Genomic DNA, 22,306 nt, shown 5'->3' with positions numbered 1-22,306 from the left:
CTGAAGGCACTTGCTGCACACCTGTTTTGGCTGAATATGCAATACAACTGCATTTTCTTTAAATGTAGCATGTTTGAAAAAAAGGAAATGAGCACTAATTGGGTATCTATGAAACTTGCTTTCAATGTGTTTAATTTAAACCTCTTTGTACTACAAGCCAGCCTTTAGCTTATCCTCCTTATCTCGCACGCCCCCTCTGGGCCTCCAGATTCACCCTTTAAACACATTCCCAAGATGCACTTCCAACAGCCAGGCTCTCACCAGCACTGAGATGAAATCCAGGAGGGATTGCCTCGGCCAGCAGAAGTTCCTGTGTTGCAACCATTCTCTGAGCATGCAAAAGCCCATTTTTCACAAGAGAAAGGAGGAGGAAGAAGAAGAGGAAGATGCCCCAGGGAGAAGCAGGAGTTGACACTGTCGGAGTTCATGAGAAAGGAAACGTTGGGAAGAGAGAGGACTGACAAAGATCAGAGCCTTAATGATTTCCAGGGGCTTTTTGTGATTCTTTGCCTGAAAAATCAAAACTCCAGAATCCACCAGCCATGAATAGTAAAAGTAAGAAAAGTGACTTCAAAATGTATCTTTCCCCCAAACCAACGCGAGTCAGTGTGCCAAGTTCAGTAAAGCTGTCTAAATTCTCAGTTTCTGGTAGCTTTTCTCCTGAAAATGAAAGGTGAACAAGTAATTATCAAGGATCAAGGAAACTTTATTATCCCAAGGGGAATTTTGATTTACAGCCAACAGTACCACACACCAGACAATCAATGTAAGAATCACAAAAACACAGGAAGACAGTAAAAAAAAAAAAAAAAAAAATAATGGAGCATAACATAAACATCAACCAGTCAATAAATACATGAATACAACATTAAACTACCTTGTGTAAAATGGCAGTTGGGATACATTTTTGAGCCTATAGGTCTTGCAAGTAGGCAGACGGTATCTATGGCCAACTTCATTTCATTAAAAAGAGGATGGCTTGGTTCAGACAGGACTGATTGGGCCGTTCCATTATGCCATTTACATTACCAATATCTGTCTGATATCTTTCTCTTATAACAAGTTTAAGGGTCATAGCAGAACAAAATAGAGCAACCAGTGGCCGGGATAGCTCAGTCGGTAGAGCGGGCGCACATATAGAGAGGTTCATGCCTCGACGCAGAAGGTCCAGGGTTCGAGTCTGACCTAGGATGATTTTCTGCATGTCTTTCCCCTCTCTCCCCCTTTAATTGCTTTTCATATCATTAAATTAAATGGGCAAAAAAAATAATCTTAAAAAAATACAAATAAATAGAGCAACCAACTTATACACCAAAAGGAAAAAGAGTCCTTCAAAACACTGTCACCAGAGAAGAACGAGGGCATGGAAAAAAGCGATGTTTCTTTCATGGGGCAGTTTATGTTGCCAATCTCTCTGACCATACATTGGTGTTGTGGCCAGTTAAGGTCAACACCCGAGACAAGGCTGCCGCCAGGCCTCAGGATCAGAAGCGTTGAAGAGTGCTCGTGTTGCGTCTCACCGCAACAGCTCAAATTGTCAAGGTCCTGATCTCGGCAGGCCGCACAACTTTGTGACAAAGTTACTCTCCCCACATTTCAAGGTCTTTGGCAAACCGAGGCTGCCAACCACCGCTGCAGAGCGCCGGATGCTTTGCTTTCACATCATCCAGCCCAGAACGGAGGAGCAAGCAAAAGGAAGGAAAACAAGAATGTTGTCTTCTATTTTTCAAATGAAAAGTTACTTGTTTTCATCAGATGTACACGCTGACAATGGCCTCGCAACAAGGACGTCTCAAGTCAGTGAACAGTCTTGTTTTACATCTGGTCTCATTTCCTGCCTGACGTGTATTGAGAGGGATGAGGCATCGCAGCGCGGAGTCGCTCGCCTCAGGAAGGAAACTCAGGCAAATATTGAGCGAGGATGCTCTGCAGAGTCATTTGGATGCAATAAAACAACAACCCGGGAAGCAACTTCAGCCCCCTACTCCTCCTGGGTTAACGTGGTGACAGGCCCTACTAATCCACTGACACACTTACTAGATTGCTATCTAGCTCTGGATTCAATTAGCTGAGTCTGGTTGGGAAGAGATAAAGGGCCTTTATTAAGACTTTGATATCGTAAATGAGAGGGATCGGAGGCACATGTTTGATTCTGTTTAATGTAGAGTCGAGATAGGAGATAAGAGAGCTTATCAGTGACATTGGAGGAAAGGAGATTTGTCTCAGAGCATTAGTGGCAATGTAACATTATACAGTGGTTAATGATGTGTAACAAACATGCTTACCCTTGCCTCTGCTTTGTTCAATATGGAAGGAAAGGAAAAGAAAACGGGATGAATGTTGTTAAACCATAATTTGTACAACAGCGTCGCTTCTGCAAAGATGAAATTTCTCCGGCTTGTTCTCAGCGCATAATTCCTTTTGCACAATTACACAGACACGCCATTCATCTTTTTATGGCATGCTAATTGTGTTTACCAGCGGACGCGGATGTGTTTGCTGGCTGCCTTCAGTCATACGCAGACACCAAAGCTCGGCTTTCCCCTGAGGAGGCTCCATCCTCCTGCTGCTGGCCAGCTGCTGGTTTGATCCTCAAGACAAACCCTGAAAAAGAGTTACAGTCATCAAATCTTCAAATGCAAGGACAGGATAGAAAACCCAAAGATTTGGGAGTGCTGCTTGGTACCAGAAATCTCCATGGCAGGAAGCTGTTGGCAGGTCTGTTAGGGATAGGAAGTACACAGATCAGACTGTTCTGAGGTGATGTGCTTCGGTAGCAGTGGTTAAAAGGCTTCCTTTTACCCTGGATATATGAAAACAGTGATACCTTAAATCGAATCTATACCATTTACTGCCACAAAATCACCTTTCAAATGATTTTGTGCCAATGCCACCAAGACAAATTCACCTGTATTCATTATCATCAGGGAGCAAATTGAGTCTGATAGTGGACTTTTATACCACTCTTGTGGACTTCAGCGCTCCCTACAGAACCAACAGGACCCTGCTGTGTATCTCCCCGAAGGCAAAATAAATCGTATTTTTGTTGGAATTGCCCTCTCCTTCCTTCCTCCTGAACCTCCCTCTCCCTTGTTCTCTTGTTACCCTAAATGCCTTGGAACAAATCTTGTCCGGAGTGAACAAGGAAAGGTACGATCCCTCTGTGACTGGCTGTAGTTTTGGTAGATGCACTGATGTTCAGAGACACTGAACACTCTCTGCCTCCTCCTTTGCTTCTAAATCGTTGAGTCATTGGTATCGATTAACAGTCCCTTTAGTTCCCTGCAGATATATTATGGCCTTTTTGTGCCACTGGAAGTAAATTGCCCTTCAAATGTGTGTAAAACACAGTGGGCAAGGAAAAATAAATGCAAAGCAATGGTCTTGAAAGAAGTATTTATAGTAAATTCCCCTATCTCTGTCTCGTTCCCTCATTATTTGTGATTAGTGGCTCCACGATTATTAGGGCTGGATCTAATTATTCGACTATTCAGATATTCGCTCGTTGGGTAGGTATTCAATTTTCAATTAATTTTTGTTTCATATTTGTTTTGTTGTTTACTTTTTCCTTCAATGCTGTAATGAAATGTGCACACAGGCTGAAATTCCCAAGGGCGTTTTGTTGGGATTAAGCAGCTTAATGTCTGCTAGCCGCTGGCTAATGTATGCAGCTAGCCGCTGGCTAATGCATGCAGCGCTATTCCGTCCATCTCAGTGGAGAACGAAGAAATGTCGAATTGTGGTCGAGCAGTCTGATGTGTAGAGATCTGTATGGTTATACTGCAGCAGCCTGGTGTTGTTCAGGCGATTTGATGACCGTCAAAATAGTACGGCCGAGCGTAATGCCACTGCGCTCTGCTGAGGTCACTCGCTGATCAGAAGCTTCAAATATTCGCTATTGATTAGTAAGCTTCAGAGCACAAATAATGGTAATCGGGACAGCCCTAAGGCCAGCTTCACACTGGCTGCGTGGCGTGAGCGTGGCGTTTCTGTTGTGTGTCAGCTGCATGACGGCTGCGTGGCGTTTTCTATGTCTTTGCACACCAGAAACGTGTCTGACGCGGCACTGCTGCTGCTGCTAGCCTTGTCTGTACGCATGGATGTTTCCCATTGATAAACTGCACTCAGTAGTAGATACTTCATGTTAAACATAAATATATACTGATTTGATTACAGCAAAGACAACGTCGGCAGTATTGGCGGCAAAATAGGCTACAATATTGACAGGTGCGACATTTGAAAATCGATAATTATTTATTATTATTTTTTTAAATTACATTTATATCTGCACACTTATTTTCTTGTGACTAACACTAGCACTTGGACATTGACTGTCTGTAAGTCACTTCTCAATGTTAGCCTCTAAAACCCCAACAAGCCCCGGTTGTAAAGCCCAGCACTCTCATTTTCCCTCAGTCTTCAGGGCTTTACAGAAGCAATTGACCATATCAGCTTTTGATGTGCTTCACTGTTGCACAACCTTCCAACATGCTGGCTGCCGCATTCCCCCAGGGCTCAAGGTAAAGTGAGGTACCTTACCAGTCCCAGAGGTGCATTACTGCTAGTTTGTTTGACAAATGGTCGGGGGACGAAGGTCGACCCCTGAGGGCTGCATGCTGGAACCACTCAAGCAAGCTTTCAGAAACTCTTTTAGACAAACCTCTGACTCACAGCTTGACTGTGTCGGAGCGATGGACGGTGTGCCTAACCCATGGAAAACTGAAAGCTCATTTTCTGGTAGAGGTTTGTGGGGTCATGCAACAATTTTCACTTACTTGGGGGGAAAAATTGGACGCATCAACCCCACAGTGTCACGATTTCTGATATGAAGGATATCGCTTCATGGTATGAGTGAATATGGTTTTAGTATCTTTATAGATTTCTTTGAATAAAACATTGTATCACAGTTATGAGCGTGTGGCTTTTCTCTCCTTTTATTTCTAAGATTAATTAATTTAGCTTGCTCAATACATTTAGTCAATAAAGCCAAGGCTTTAAGCAGTGTCACTATTAAAGTATGGACTATGGAGCTTTGATGGTCTAATTGCAGTTTCAGATGCTTCCCTAATCCTTTAAGAACACATTTCTCAGCTCCAATTCAGAAGTATCACTACTAGAGCTCAGAACAGTGTGGTTCCGGAATTAAAAATCCCATTTATTTTCTCCATAAGGATTTTGATTATCAGCCATAATGTCTAAACCATCCGAGGTAGCCTGAACACAAGCTCCGAGGCTGTGAATGAAAGGTTTCTGCTCCTGTAGAAGCTAGAAGTCCGTATGAAATCAACCTGGTTTTAGGAAAAACATGTTTTGTTTGCGAGCTAACGGAGAAATACTACACTACCCACAATCCTAAGCGTAACAGCGACATCTCAAATTGGGGGAACTTGCTGTTACCATGATAATGTTTACCGAACCCGCGAACAGCTAGAGCGAGCTTCTACCGTTGAAGTCTATGATCATTTCTGTACACAGTCTTGTACCTTTGCCTTTTTTGCCGCTTTCAAAATGTTCTTTTGCGTCAAATCCAATGTTTTATGATCACGATTCATCTTGTAACTGGTTGGCTTGGGTCCAGGCTTAAATCTCTTTATATAAGCATTTAATGAAACATCAATGGAGATATTGAACAGGAAAAACACTTCCAGAACCAGAGCCGTTAAAAAAGTGGGGGTTTCACTGTTGAGCTCTATAGTAATCATAATAATAGCCTTTCCAAGCCCATATTGATTAAAGCCTCCTGCTAAAGGTGCAATTTGAGGAGTGCGCTCATGCATTTGTACTCCAAACATTAGAGGAGCACGGTCATGTGTTTTCAGGGACAGGTTCTTGAGATAAGGACGGTACTGACAAGCCTTGTGTTCACCAAATAGCTGGCTTTGTTTACTGAGGGTCAGTGGGTGTTAACCTGACCAGTCTGAGGTCACTCTGGCTGTGGGAACTACCTCCACCACTAGTTAGGTATTGTAGGAACTGGAGGTGACGCACATTCCTGGCAGTGTCAGCGTTCAGAGGCATGCAGCGAGGATGTGGCACTTTGGATTAACATACAGTGAGACGTGCTAAAGCGTTTTTTCTCGTATGTGTGTGATGCACCTGATGCACTGCAGGCTGATGTTGACACACATGTAAGCTGGCGCTCAGTGCACTGAGGCTGTGAGCCATATGTGAGTCTTTTCTTTTCGTGCCATTTTCTACTTCTACTCCACCACATTTCAGAGAGAAATATTGCACTTTTTACTCCACTACATTCATCTGACAGCTTTATTTACTTTACAAATTAAGATCTTTGCACTTAAAAGACACATGTAATATATAAAAAATGTTTTATTGTAAATTAAACAATATATAGGCCTACAAGTCCAGCTGAAAAAAATTAGCCAATTAAACACTCAGTTGATTGACAGAACTGTTTGGATCGTTTCGAGTTTCTAAAATGTGAGGATTTTTCTGCATTGAGTACTTTTACTTTTAATAATTTAAGTACATTTTCCTGATGATACTTACATACTTTTACTGAAGTAACATTTCCAATGCAGGACTTTTACTTGTAACAGAGTGTTTTTACCGTGTGGTATTAGTACTTTTACTTAAGTAAAGGATCTGAATACTTCTTCTACCACTGGTTGACTGTAAAGTACTTTTTTTATTAACTTTCCTATTTTTCTTGTGTATTTTCCTTTTTAAACTTTGAGCTACTGCCATCCCATAACCTCTTCGTCTTTCACATCACGTAGCGTAAAGGAGCGTAAGAGCAAACTAAAGGCATTACCGTCCTACAAACCCTCTTACCCAGCATGCTACAGACTAAGTCTAAATGTAACCAATTATACGATCAATTTTCTAACTGGCAACCTCCATCCTCTCTCATATCTTCAGCCATGCTTGGATTTTTCGGTAGGGTCTGAGAGTAAAGTTACTGTACATAACTCAGAAGCAGTAGGAGCGTTTACAATATTTGTAGCAGCAGTGATTCCAGAAGTATGGTTTCTCACTGTAGCAAGACAGAAAGGGCAATCAATTAAACCAATCCAGCCAGATGTTGCTTCCAGCGGTGGCACTGGTCACCAGATAGAGCCGCGTGGATCCAATTCCACTTCAATCAGAGCCACTGACCCTGCTGAAAATAACAGACAGGGGGGGAGGAGATATTTCAAAATTAGAGCTCAACATTCTAGAGTGTGCACCAGCTGGCTGTGTTCCCTCTCTGTCCTTACAAAGTGATCTGTGAGCTGCCTTTGAAGAAAAGTTGTTTCATTTGATATAACTCACTTCACTTCTCTTTCCATCTCTCTCTCTCTCTCTCTCTCTCTCTCTCTCTCTCCCCTTTTCCTTTTTACAAGATCCTCTGTATATTAGAGTATTAAGATGAGGTTTGTGGTGATGGGGGTAATTCCCCCGTGGCTGCAAAATATCACTTTCTCCCTGTTGGGGAGAGTGGGGGGATGACTTACTGACACGCTCCACAAAAACCAAGTGGCCCAGGGTCTAAGGTTTCAGAGTCCCACACATTCGAGAGAGGCGTATCATTTACAAAGCCTTCCCTGGGATAGCAGTTTTTATTGGTTAAAATGACTCACTGTGTTTTTGATGATTTAGTCTCATTTTGAAGAGAGAGACGTCTTGACTTCACGTGGCCTCAAAGCCGTGTGGAACATTCTGGGTTTCAGCGATAATTAGGGGGTTGCCCATTTTCTGTATAAAAAAAAAAAATTAAAAATAAATATAAAGTAAAAAAACATCACGTTTTTTTCAAAAGCAGATTTTTTTCCTTCGTTCATATCCTCCATCAAAATTTTTGCCCCGATGAATGATTTTTGGGTTTTTCTTTGCGATGCCAAGATTATTCCAGTCGAAAGGTTGCAGTGACCTCGGGCTGATGATGGATGGCATGGAAAAGGCACAGGGAGGGACAGAGGACAAGGACGGAAAAGAGCTCATAATAGAAACAGCCACTTCTTACAGGAATCAAGTCATTTAGTTTTGAAATGGGCAAAATCTCTGCAGATGTGTCTCTCGTATCCACATATATGAAATGTGGGTAAATGTTCCGGTTTCTGCTGTTTTGTAATGTTTTTATTTGATAATTATCAATAGTGATTTGGAGTCGATTCAAGAAACATGGAATCATTTACAGTATACTGTGGCCCCTACAGTACACGCATTGCAGGTTATGAATGGCGATTTAGCTATGAAACATTTTGTATCACCGTAGCAGTATGGTCTGCTACGATGCCTGCTACTATACTGCATGAAGCCACTCACTTTAAATTGCAAGTGACCGGCTCACACACCATGGCTGTTAGGATTAACTGCTGCCAGAAACTGCAGTAACTCGCTCTTGCGCACACACGCACACACACACACACACACACACACACACATGCGCACACACACACACACACACATACACACACACACACACACACACAGTCCCCTTTTCATCCAAGCCACAGACATGTTGTGCTGCTGTTCACACTGCAGTGAGTGAAGGCAGCGAGGCAGGCAGGCAGGCAGGCAGACAGACAGACAGACAGATCAGCTGCAGAGAAACCGCAAGGTGCAGTGCAGATCGGTGTGTCGAAGAAGAAAAAAGAAAGAGGTACATACAGTACTGCAGGGTGACGAAAGAGCAACACAGTTACACTGTGAAGGAATAGTTTGACAATTTGGGAAATGCGCTAATTTGCTTTCTTGCAGACTTCAGAGTTTCATTGATACCATTCTCACGCCTATTATTAGGTAAATGCGTAGCAAGAGCCAGCAGGCGGTTAGCGTACCGTAGCTTAGCACAAGACAGGAAACCGCTAATGTGCCTCTGTCCGAACGTAACAAAATCTGCCTACCAGCACATCTAAAAATCACCCATTATGTCGTTTGTTTCATCCGAGCAAAAACGTAAGTGTAAAACCGGCAAAAGGTGCTACTAGCGTAGCGTAACTGAATACATTGTTTTAGTTTTAGAAAAGCAATTTGACAGAATATGACTGAAAACAAAGAGCATCATCCACAAAAGATGTATCATCCTCCAACTGCATGCAATCTGCATTATACACTGAATGTGCTTCTCTGCTTTACAGCACTTCTGTTTGTTCTGCTTTACAGCTCACATTAGCTGACCTGATCAGAGTATTGTTGCTGTTATCTCATTAGCTATTCTATTTCTACTTCTTGCTCTTTAATAAAACAAACTGAGCAAGGCCAATGGTTTATAGGAAAGGTGGTTTTCATTTTAAGAAATCCAAACTGCTTGCTGATTTACAGGGTTGGGGGTTTGATTCCCTCTGGATCCCCCTACCTTCCATACTGAAAAGCACTTTGGATTATAGCCTCCAAGAAATGGCATAAGTTATACTGCATATTTATATGTCAAACGTACAGCTGCTGCGAGGAGAGCTCAGGGTCCCGACCGAGAATCCATCCGTGAATGAAATTAATTGCTATCTGTTCCCAGAGGCGTTGCTGCCTGGCCTCTGGGGCGGCCACATTATATTGGGGGAGGTAAATCAGAAACACACCCTAAGGTCTCCCCTGTTGCCTCTTGTTGAGTTCTTATTCTCGGAGCTGTCCAAGCCAAAACCTTGGAATTTGTTCTTCATTCACATTAGTCTGGATAGAGACGCAAAGGAAGAAGTGAAGAGCGAGAGAAGATGGCGAAAGGAAGAAGAGAGGGTGATTATTAAGTGGAGGTCTAACGGAGAATGACAAGAAGGAAAGGAGATACTGACGCAGACAAATAGAGGCAGAGAATTGTATATTGCAGCATTTTAAGGCCAGAACTCCAACTGTGAAACTTTGCTTATTCACTCACATTATGTCATCCAGACAAAGCACCTGATTCTCTCATCATCTCCCTCCGTCTCATTGGCCAGACTAGACTTCTTTCCCTCCCTCCCTCCCTCCCTCCATCCGTATCCTACCAGGGTACACGCATGGCTTTGTGATCACTTGTCTGGGGGAAGATGAGGAGAAGGAAGAGGAGGGGATAAAGAGAAGGCAGAAGAAGCTGTAATGGCAGCGAAAGATGAATGTGCAAGAAAGTATGAGGTGGAAGGTGAAAATGGGGGAAAGAAATGAGAGGAGAGGCGCAGGCCAAAGAAGAAGTAGGAGACGGTTGAGATAAGGGAGTAGGAGAGAGGAAGAATATTAACAGCCAGCAGTGGATGTTAAGAGCAGAGAGGAGGTGAGATGATGGAGCTTGTGTAATGGAACAAGATCAAAGAGGGTTTTGCAGCACTTTGCAACAGCGTGTATATTTATATTGCTGCTGCTCAGTTCCCGCTGTGCGCAGCCAAAGTACTGAAAACGTTATGTTTGCCAGCATTTTAGGTTGTATTTAACAGTGTTTTTGTTTTAACCCTCAAAACTTTCTTTTTCACTTTTCTCCATCTTTGGTGTTCAGTGCTTGTTGTTGTGGTTGTCTGCACCGCATATCCCAGAGATCACCTGTCAATCAAACAGCGTAGTTATGTTCGCACCGAACCTGCCATTCCTCCCACTCTCGGTGCATTGTGTTTGTACAAATTTGTCTTTAAGTGCCCATTATGTACAGTGCAGACAGCAGACTACAGACAACACAAAGGTAAAGGTTCCAAAATGATATATATATTTGTTCACAGCAGACATTAATAACATTAACAACCAGTCAGTTCCAGGGTCCTGGTATTGTGCATGCTGGCTCACTGTCATGACTTGACGCTAATGGAACGGAGCCATGGTTGACAACAACAAAATTGGTTTCACCTGTGCTTTTCCTGCAATGACAAGTCAAAATGTCTATCGTGAAAAAAGACAATTGTTTTCCAACCTTTTGAAACCAGCAATCCAACAGTTGCGCTGTGATTGACCAGGTACGTATATGGGAAAGTATTGTGTTTGGAACTGAGTGTAACAAGGCTTTGTGGGGAGACTGTGCATAAGTGTGCGCTGCTTTCCCTATCTGTGCAATTTGTTGTGGCTCGGCAGACTAAAGGACCCTCAAGCCTGACAGCTGGAAGATGGACCAGTAAGTGAAATACAGGCAGACGTGTAGATGGGTGATTGCTGGCAAGTATCTAGATTAGGGGCCCTATTTTAACAAATTAAGTGCACGGGGTGAAGCGCATGGGGCAGGTGCGTTAAGGACGTGTCCAAATCCACTTTTGCTAGTTTGACGGCAGAAAAAAGGGTCCATGCGCTAGGTGCATGGTTGAAAAGGGTTGTACTTAGTGTCTTCAATAATTCATAGGTGTGTTTTGGGCGTAACATGCAATAAACCAACCAGAGTGATCTCCCATTCCCTTTAAAAGCCAGGCGCGTTTGGACCTTGGCACATTGCTATTATGAAGGCGGAGTTGCACCGTAATATTTGTATTTGTAATCTTTTGCATGTTTGTGTGCTGCTGCGCTTCCCTGTGTGTGTAACAAGCATAGTGTGCGCGCGCTGTGCATAAGCCTAGGCACATTTTACTAATGCGCTGTTAAAATAACAATGAAATGCTGCTCTATTGACTTTAGAACAGGTTTTTGTTGGTCAATGGCGCCATCACTTCCCACTGCCTCAAGATAGCAATATGCCAAGAATTCACCTGAACACACCTCCCTGTAAGACCAGCACGCCCATGGGCGCAAAGATGGGCGCAGGTGCATTTGCTATTTAAACAACTTAAAATAGCAAAGACACTTGCGTCAGGCTTTGTGCCGTGCTGCGGCGGGTGCAAGATAGGGCCCTTGTAGTTCATACATTGTAGTACATACAAAATAAAATATAAATCTGACAAGAATCTGAATCAACAAAACCCATGCAAACACCAATCTGTGGCACAGCCCACTTAAAAATAACCCTGTGGGAAGCACTCAAGGGCTAATCCAGTCTCCTGCAAGTTAGGTTGGTCTGTCAATCAGTGAGGCCTCTGAGCCACGGAAATAGACACTGATGTCTTTTCTTGAAGACTTTTTTTTAGCTGACAAGAGAACTGCTGAGACTGCAATGAAAAGGGCCGTCATCAGAAAGAGATTATGTTGTAACGTGGCAGTTAAACTGATTTACTCCTATCTTTGCAATACTGGCGTCATTTGAAAGCTACAGGATTAAAACACTTGTGAGCAACTTTGTGGCATGCACCAGCTGGATACAGTATGTCTCACCTCGCTGAATAATGAACTTGAGATAATGATTTTCTTTTACTCCTGAAGCACTTCTGAGTGGCACACTCTGTCTTCCGAACTGCAGGCTACTATAAGAGACAGGTTATTACCTCAGAACAGGCCCTTATTGGTTGCCTCCGCTCCGCATTCTTCTTCTTCCAGCAGGCAGCCGCACTTGACTGGATATTTAACACTCGCTATCACATTCTCTCCCCTGCTCTGGCCAGGATGATGAGTGTTGATAAAGGATTCTTTGTTTCCTCTCCTTATCTCTCCTTCTGTCTGCTCCCCTCCCGTCCCTCCATCCTTCTCTTCCACATTCATTTTGCGAGTAACCGAGCAATTGTTACAGCCTATTTTTACGTTTCTAGTGGCGTCGCCCTCTGGTGGCAGTAACTATGGCAATAATTGTTATCTAGTAGTTAATATGACGGGCGCAGAGCAGGAAGTAAGGTGACGAAATATAACAGCGCCAAATTTCCGCGTAAGGTGGCAGGTTAAGGTGGTGGATGGGTCAAACCTGGGAGAGTGGGGTTCGAGTCCAGTTTGAAAATGATTATCTGGTATGTCTCGTCTCCCCTCATCCCCCCCACCACCCCCCCACCCCCTCCGAGGTCTTATGTTTGTTAAATCTTTACGCTGCATATTGATGTTGAAAAAACCTCTGTACAGTGGCTTTGCCAGACAAATTAAGTATGTGTGTGTGTGTCTATACAGATGAGGCTATTATAGATGTGCTGTGCATACAGTACATCTGCTGTGCATTGTGAATTTTGCCCTCTTTTAAATAGTTTTTAAATGTACGAAAGTTTTGTAGTTAAGTAGCAAAAGGCAGTGATTGTTATAATTTGTCTTCTCTGCAAGGCAAACAATCGATCTGCAACAACGCCAACCCCCTGGGCTCTCCAGACAGTGTGTGCTGGCGTGTGCTGCAGTGTGCTCTGGGAGCGTGAAGCCAGATTGCTTAGTCGGTGTCTGGTCGGAGCTTGGGTTTTTTTCTTTTTCTTTCTCCCAGCTAAATAAGGGCAAACAAATCAATCAGTGTTTCTGTGCTGACTCTTGAGTCACAAGAGCGGTGAGCAGGCAGGTGTGCGCTTGTAATTTCTCTCTTCATTACACTTTCCCAGCCGTGATGACAATGCTTTTTTTGAGTTTAACCAATCAAAATAGTTTTTTTTTAATCTCAGGGTGGAGGCTGGGGTCATTTCTCAACCCCAAGAAGGGAACATGTAATCTCAACTTTTGATGTGACATGAAAATTGCCAGAGTTGGTTATTGTGTAATGAATGCATACATTTCTAACACCCCCCTCCCAGTGGGATTTGAACCCCTAACCCTTGCAATTGTAGTGCCGTACTCAGCTCCCCAATCTCTGGGAAAAAGTACTAGTTGCAGTGAACAGGAGGCCCGTGGTCACGCTCTTCGACGGCACAGAAAGCTCCGGTCCAACCGTCCTTTTGATCATTGGACACGGATTATCAACGGCCAGGCCAAAACTCAATGTGCATTAATCAGCGTCAGAATACACACACTGCACTTCCTTTTAAATATGCACATTTCAATCCGTGCCTACATCAAACACTCTTACAGTATACTTTGATCCCCAGCATCCAAATTTGATGTTTAATTTATGTATTTATCCCTTGGAAAGGATTCAGGAAACTGGAGTTCCTTCTCTGCGTTGCTTTCTAATTGCCCTATTTAATGGAAGCTAATGTGAGAGAGGGAGGTTGTTTACTGTACTGTAGCTAGCGTTAGCTCTCAAGCCCACCTCTAAAGCCTGAAAAGATGCCACAGATGTCTCCCAGTTTTGGCACAAAGTATCCCACGTTACAACAAGCCTGTTCAGTTTATCAGGAGCGTCGTGGTGAGTCTTTGGAGGATACTTTGAGCTTTGTTTTCTCAATGTTTTATCACTGGAGTTCAGTGTCCTCAGCCACTCCACAGTGCAGCCTTTCATCAGTATTTTTGGACTCTGTGTAACCCAGTCTCTGCTCTGCGATATCCAGCCTTTATTTTTTTTTTTTATTGGGCCTGTCCCGTTGACTCTGGGTCTAGACGCAGGGCAAATAGACTGGAAAAACGCTCGCTGTCTCGTCCCAGACACATCTCTCTCCATCACTCTCACTCGCCGGAGAGAAGAAAAGTTTCCCCCTACGCTGCAGACCCTTCTTCCTTTTTGTTCACTTCCTTTCCAATTTTCAGAGCCCCATACCCTCTCCCCCCCTCCCCCCCCCCGCACCTGAGAGGGGTAGGTTACAAAGCTGTCTGTCACCCTCATGGGCATTAACTTTCTGTTGTCTCTGCCTTTGACCCTGCCAGTGGACTGAAACTGCTGTCACTTTAAATCCATTAGGAATGGCTCATAAATAATGTTGTCAGCCGCCGGGTTCTTGTAACCTGATCACACCGTCTCTCACCCCTGGGTCCCATCTGCAGAGCGCCCCACCCCCCGCACCTCCTTTCTCCCTTGGAAGATCCGTGGTAATTAGGGAAGCTAATAGGCGCCCAGCTCAAATAGGGCAGCAGCGGAGGGGAGGGCTGCTGTTAATGCTCAGAATAAAAAAGAGCTTTTGAAAGTGCTGTGATGAAGGCCGCTGAGATTTTCAAGCATGATATGATGTTAAAAAAAAAAAAAAAAAAGTTCCTGCAGCTTCCCCTTCAACACAGTGTCTCCAATTCCCCTCCCGACAACAGAAGGCTGAAGGGGAAAGAGAGGAAAAAAAGGTTGCGTCCCTTCACTCATCTTGACAGGCCTTACCTCAGACGCCGTTTTTTTTTTCTTTCAGGGCACAAAGTTGTTTCTCGCACACTGAGCTCCTTTGAATGCACTTGAAGTTGGCAGGGCTCACCTCGACCTCGCAGCGACTTGTGAGCCCAAGTGTTCTGCAGCAAAACCTGTGTTGTTTTTTTTTTCTGCCCCATGGCGGTGCCAAACAATAGAAACTCAGGAGCGTAAGGAACAACGTCGCAGGGAATTGGAAAGTCCTGGCCATTTGTCAACTTGACTCGGGTCAAAAATAGCTGTTCGTGTTTTCTTTTTGCCCTGGCTGGAAATCCTGCAGGTTCACTCGTTAGAAAAAAACTTGTTTCCTTTTGTTTTTCTTCATTTGGTTCTCTCCCCGGCACGATGCAACAGGAGTTTGTCCCCCAGTTTCTGCTGAACTTCAGATCATGGATCTCCTACCAATCCAACCTTTCCTATTGATGTAATTATACTGCATAACACACAATATAGCTTTGACACTAGGGCAACTGAAGCTTAAATGCAAGAAAGGGTCTATGCTGTCTTTGATGTCTGTATTTAAAAGGCTCATTCATTCACATTTTATCCATTATTTTAGGCACTTACACTTTGCCATTCTTTGGTTACCTCTTGCCTCATTTCTTCTCTTGAACACACACACACACACACACACACACACACACACACACACACACACACACACTCTTTCCCTTGTGTGGACCTTGTTTTTGTAGCTGTGTCGGCTGACTGAAAGAGTGTAAGGCCGTGTGTGTGTGTGTGTGTGTGTGTGTGTGTGTGTGTGTGTGTGTGTGTGTGTGTGTGTGTGTGTGTGTGTGTGTGTGTGTGTTTGTGCACATGCAGAGGGGGACCCCCCTGCTGCTTCATCATGTCACTAGCCAGCAGTGGGAAACACAGTGTTGGCAGAAGTGTGTTTCTGGCTGTGCCCAGTCTCCATGCATCTGTCAAGACCAGGCTATTTCCCAGAGGCGGCTTCTCAGGTCGTTTCTTTTCCTAAAAAAAAAAGCAAAAGAAGGAAATCCTGACCGAGCTCCGGCTGAGTGAACTCTAACCTCTGTTGTAACAGCTGCATATTTCAGCCTGCAGGAGGAAAAGGAATGCACAAACAGAAACTCAAGTTGTTATCTAATGAAGCAATGGTACAGCACTGAAGCCCTTGTAGAAGTAATGGCAGAAGTCATATTAACAGAAACAGAAGTAGTCCTTGATTGATAGTCCCAATTGTAAATCTTTTTTTGTCATCAAAACACCCAAAAAACATCAACACACACGAAGGCACAATCAATCAGCAGAACCTGAACACTGAAGGCTAACAGTGACACACAAGGCAGGAATGATTCAAAGTCTGTTGGCAAGTGAAAGGAGAAGACCCATGCAATGACCCCCCCCCCCCCCCCTCTCTGGACTCTGTGACTCAGCAGCAGTCACCTGTGATTCAGGGCTGAGTCACAGACCCCCCAGCCCCAGATGTTTAGCACATCCACACTACATTTACAGTAAATGTCAGGGCTGATGGGTGCGAGCAGCCAAGCTAACCGCACTTATTATTGTTATTTAACCCATGTTTTGTGTTTGGTGTAACTCTTTGATGGAGGCTTGCATAAGCTGGACTGTTACTGGAACTCCCTGTCTAGGGTGGTCTTCATTGTGTTTTATTTTCTTTTTCTGGGTGATGAGTTACTGTTAGGTGCATTGTCACGGTGTCTGTTTCATATCTGTCGCTTTGACAGTTTTCAACCATTGGAAATTGTATGGTAACTTGTTTTACACTGCTATGTTTTCTGTAGTTTAAATGCTTCTTTATGTTGCTGCTTTCTTAGTTCTGCTTAGTTCTCCTGCGGTTTAAACAAAGGTTAATCGAATGAAATGCGAGATGAGATTAGATGAATGATTCCCATCACAGAAAAGTGGGTTATTGATGCAGCAATGTGCTAGTAGTACAGATAAAGATACAGCGGTTATCCTGATTATACTCCAGGTAGTGGCTCGTTCTAAGCCTGCAATTAGCAGCTGATTCTGCTGCTGTCATGCACAGTGACATCAGATTTAGGAATAAGGATGACTCTGTTCATAACCGTAGAGGGCTCAGGCTGGACTGAGCTGGTGGAGCTATAGGAAACGCCATGGGGGATTAATGGCATTATCACTGGAATGAGTCAATTAATGATCTGGTCTGCAGGTCCCTCTACTGGTGTCAGCACAGAACTAGCAAACCCAGCACTGACTGGTAACCATGATGTCTCTGGCAGTTGTGTGTGTGGGGGTTTATTTACCGCTGGGTGACTGTTTAGGTTGTGAAATGGGTTTGTGTGGGAGTCTGGCAACATGCCCATCTATGTACTTGGCAACCCACATATCAGTTTGTGTTTCTAATTCTGCAGAAGTGTGACGTTGTGCTGGATACTTTTGGTGTGTTCTGGCTTCATCCTGAAGTTGAACTGAGTAAAACCTCTCTTTGAAGCCATTTGAAGTGATTTGAATGAACACATTCTCACTCCCAACTCGTGAAATACCGACGCTTGGTCAGGTCACTTTTTTAACGATCTGGCAATCCTTCGGCGTCACTTTTTGACGCTCTGGGTCGGGACCCCTTGGCATCATTTTTCAACATGCAGGGTAAATCCACTTATTTAGGGTTAGGGAAACACGGGTTTGGATTAAAACATGTAGGTTTAAGTGACACGCGGAACAAGAACAGAACACGACCCCTGTTCTGCTCGGTAAAAGTCCTGTGTTGTTTGACACAACCACCACCCCAACCTACCTTCTCACACAGATTTTCGCTATTTGATTCTTTTCCCTAGAATCAATATTTTTTATTTATTTATTTTATTACAAACGTTATGTTCTTCTTTACAAATGAAATAAATGTCAGACTGACTGACTGACCTGTGACGTGCATTCTTCTTAGAAAACATTTAGTTTTTAGAAATATCGTCTCTAACAGTGTATTATTCACCTTTTTGTTTTTGTTAAAGAAGGAAAAGAAAATCGCAATACTATCGAATCGCAATACTTCTAGAATCGCAGTAAATGAAAATCAAATGGAATCGGCACCCATGTATCACGAACGAATCGAATTGGGACAGAAGCATATGGTCCCAGCCGTAGAGGTCATGGAAGTCTATTGGGTGCAGACAGGCTCAGATGGCTCTCTCACACGGGGGTGAACAGTAGGGAGACAGGGTTGGGATGAGCCAGACTTTGCTTCTATGAAGTCATAAACAAAATGATTTATATGGTCATTGACCTAACTGTGGCAAGGGGAGCATATGCAATAAACAAAATGGTTGAAAAATAAGTTAAAAAAGTAAATTTCTAAATGTAAATTAGTGTGTTTGTCATTCTTGTGTTAGCTTCAGGCCTGTACCAGGTGTGGCCATAAACTCAGAATAATTGTGGACTTGTGTTGATTAAGAAAACCTTTCCCCAAAAAATATTGATCGTTAAAATCTGACTTTTTCTCAAGCACATAATACACTTTATTCCCATGGATTGCCGACATCATTAAGAATGCGTAACGACTAACTGTTGCTTGAAATGAATGCCATATGTTTAGCTGTAGTAGAGCAAACTTGTCTCACCCCTTCCTGCCCTATGCTGTCACTGTTCACCTAGCCCACGAAATCCATGTGGTTGGGTAATGATGCAAGGGGAAGTATTGCACTTCCATAAAGTTGGGATAATTGTGAGAGAAATGAATGCAGCATGGGCTGAGTTATCCTGACTTTTAGTCCCTGGTGTGGGACAAAACTGTTGGACATTGCCAGTGGTGGAGTGTAACTAAGTACATTTACTCAAGTACTGTACTTAAGTACAAATTTGAGGTACTTTTCTTTTCATGCCACTTTCTACTTCTACTCAGCTACATTTCAGAGAGAAATATTGTACTTTTTACTCCACTACATTCATCTGACAGCTTTAGTTACTAGTTACTTGACAAATTAGGATTGTTGCACACAAAACACATGTTTATAAAATACGATGTTTCATTATAAATTAAACTACCCAACAATATAACGGCCTACAAGTCCAGCTGAAATGTTCGGATCATTAAACACACAACTGTTGTGTGGTTTCTAGTTTCTAAAATGTGAGGATTTTTTCCTGCGTTGAGTACTTTTACTTTTAATACTGTAAGTACATCTTTTTACTTAAGTAACATTTTCAATGCAGGACTTTTACTCGTAACAGAATATTTTTACAGTGTGGTATTAGTACTTTTACTTAAGTAAAGGATCTGAATACTTCTTCCACCACTGAACATTACCCATAATGCAACTCAGTATAGTCTCTTTGTTAGACCATTCCTCAGTGGTACAGTAAATGCCCATCTTAATGCCCCAGGATGACATCATCAGAGTTATTTTTTTTTCTTCAAATTTGACAGTTTTTTTTTCCAGAGCCAGAGAAGACATTACAACTCTATTTCACTGTGTGAATAATACAATTTGTGACGAGTAAACTGATAGTCATGTGTAGAATTGATGGTGTTACCCTTTAATTTGCATTATTTAAATGTTGTGTGCCGCTGTATCCCGTTTGATCTGCTTCAGCACTATTTATAAAAGTGAGTTTTGAAAGTCTTTAAAGGGGCATTTCATGCATTCTGACTGTCAGTCACTTAGTTACTAATCTGTTCCTTTAATGCCTGGACAAGGGGAATCTGGTTTATAGGTTATGGCTGCAGAGAACACAGGGAAATATGCCTCATTACTAACCAAAGAGCCAAAGCCACTCTGCATTTGAAGTGGCCGGCCGTTCTGGCTTTCACTCTCAAACAGTGATTCACAGATGATCTTTGAATGACTCATTAAGTTCATTCGTACCGACCCCCGACTGCTTTTCCGCAGCCAGCAGCTTCACAGAAGGCATATTGGGTTCATTCTGCTGCTGGTGAAAGTGAAGAGGCTGAGGGTTAGTGTGGTGGAGCCCTCTGCTGGCCGCTGTGGGGAAAACATTTAGTTCAGAACGGATGAACAAGTTGGCTTACTGTATTCTCAAGGCTGAAAAAGCTCTATAGCCTGCCTCAGTCTTCCCTTACAGCTGCAGTGGATCTTTCACCGGGATCAACTCACTTTGGAACACTTTATTTTAGACTTCAGCATTTTTTTGTAGAATAACATTTGGTCTTTTGTAATTCTATATGACCAAAATGAGATGACTCAGGTGATTTTAGGGTGATGTTTAACATGCGGCTTGGGGCAGGCCATCTTAGCTCTTTCATAGTCTCAGATGTTGTCCTGAAAAATTTGGATTTGTCAAATGAAGCTAACTTATCACATCAGTGTATAAATACCAGTCAGAGAAATCCCAGACTTAATAATTGTGAGGGTGAGGGGACTCGGGGCATATTTAGCACCTTATCATACCTTAACAAATTAACTAAATACTTTCACGTCATTAACGTTATAACCGATAGAGGCGATGACTGACTGAAACTACAAAAAACAACATCTGGAATTATCCTTCAACAATAATCAAGATGGTTTATACCTTCTCTCAACTATACCAAGTGGAATAACGTAACACTCAATAGAGCACGAAGGAAATGTCTTACATGACAAATAAAGGAGTGATTGATTTCACTCTGCCTTCACAAAACAACTTCTGTGCAAAGTAGAAACCAACCACTGGAAACAAATGGCACCCTCTCCTATTGGAGCACCAGCGTGTGTTATTATGGAAGCTAAAGACTTTGCTCATCAATAGTGTACAAAACCAATCAGCAGTTTAGCAGTCTGGCCGCTTCACTAAGTGGCTGGGCGTAGTGTCGCTGTCCTGTCTTCGTCCTCGTCCTCTGAGAGGCTTGGTAATAAATAACCGGCCCAGGCTCCTGGCCGTCTGGCCGCCACCCAATCAAAAACCCATTAATCTAGCGATCTACATTAATTTGTTTCTCAACAAGCAGATGGCAGTCGCAATTGAAACCAAACAGACATGTGTTGTGTACTGCATAAAAATGGGCTTATAAATGGGCAAACAACAAAAGGCCAGATACCGTACCTGATCAAGATCTTCGCAGTTGGTGGGCCGCTGATAGCTTTGTGGGCTGAGAACAGAAGCTTAGTGCTGTAAATGTGAGTATTTGTCCACAAAACACCATAACCTTTTTCACCTGCCATCTGCACAGGCCTGATTACAATCCCCTTGTGTTCTTATTTCTGTGTTTTCCATTTGATAAAAAGCTTTACTGTGTATAAAATCATTTTGATCCCCATCGACTGTCCAAAGAGGGTGGTTTATACAAAAGCAACAGTTGCTGTGAGTGAAAGTGCTTCCAAAATCAGGCTTGACTGGAGCCTGGTCTGTAAAGCCAAACGACCACAACTTGTCAAAGTCAGCAGCTGACTCATCTTGATTTAATGAACAGTGAGCCAGTCAGATGTTGTGAGGAAGTGTGACTAATCTGCGCAGGCCAGCGGTGAGTCACACCAACACAGATCATGTCCTCATGATTCGGTTTATATTGGAATCAGTTTGGAGAATAATTGGAGCCCTGTGGGGAAAAGATAAGGATCTGTTTGTGTGCGTCTGTCAGCGTGTATTTCTGGCAGGGCTTCTCGCTGCAGCGGGGACAGCTAATGACACGGTGGCCTGCTTGCCTCCTGAATCATTTGTGTGTTTTGGAGTGGGCGGAGCTTACGGGGACCTGAAGGAGTGATTACAGAGCCCTGCAGCATCCCGGAATAGACGGGTGTCAGCCGGAAGCCCAAGGACGCTTGTTAAGGCCGCCATCCGCCGCCTCCGAGCAGAAAAAGTTTGCCCGCCATTCAACGCAGACCCTCAATTAGGGCTGTTACCACTAAAGCGAGGTGATGCAGTGTGTGTGATCTAAGGCGGTGGAAGGAGCTCATCTTGTGAGCTAGTGGCTAAGCAGCTAATTGATACAGGGCTCTCCTCAGGCTCCTCTGAGAGCTTGAATGTCACTCAAATATCTGCTGGCTATTTATAATAGCCCTTTGCCTTAAGTACGTCTCTGCTCTTCACCAGCATGATGGTGGCAGCGTCTGGCTCGCAGGCCACAGAGCCAGCAGGCCAGACGCTGCCTCACATGCTGCGGTTACCATGGTAAGGTAAGATACTGAAAAAGTCTCATAAACATTGCTGTGTGTGTGTGTGTGTGTGTGTGAGTGACTTCAGCATCTGTTGCAGTCTACATGTCTGTAGATGATGGCTTGAACACACTGCTTTGGTTTGGGTTATGTATGGGATTTCTAATATTTTTATCTCAGTAATAAAACATACTATAGCGGGAAAGACATTAAATAACAGTGATGGGATAAAATGATTAAAAAACTTCAAATATACAACTAAAGTTTATACATGATGAAATATATATGAAGGGCCTTCACTTCGGGAACAGTGGACAATTAAAAAAGGGTGATGTGGACAGCACGGTGCCACATTGCTTTA

At 43.3% G+C, this 22,306-nt stretch overlaps 1 protein-coding gene and 1 long non-coding RNA gene across 9 annotated transcripts in view; one reads left to right on the top strand and one right to left on the bottom strand.

Moving 5' to 3' along the window:
• Positions 1–22,306, top strand: part of nav3 (neuron navigator 3) — a 221,088-nt gene that overhangs the window by 25,777 nt on the left and 173,005 nt on the right. The gene's annotated exons all lie outside the window — the stretch shown is intronic.
• Positions 19,296–21,461, bottom strand: LOC118493986. The gene is made up of 2 exons (XR_004896043.1): positions 20,897–21,461; positions 19,296–19,836 (listed from the first exon to the last, which is right to left on the bottom strand). It is a non-coding gene; the product is annotated as an uncharacterized LOC118493986 (long non-coding RNA).

The sequence above is a fragment of the Sander lucioperca genome, chromosome 20 (assembly GCF_008315115.2).
Source record: "Sander lucioperca isolate FBNREF2018 chromosome 20, SLUC_FBN_1.2, whole genome shotgun sequence".
NCBI classification, from domain to species: Eukaryota; Metazoa; Chordata; class Actinopteri; order Perciformes; family Percidae; genus Sander; species Sander lucioperca.
This window is presented reverse-complemented; position numbering and strand designations above follow the sequence as displayed.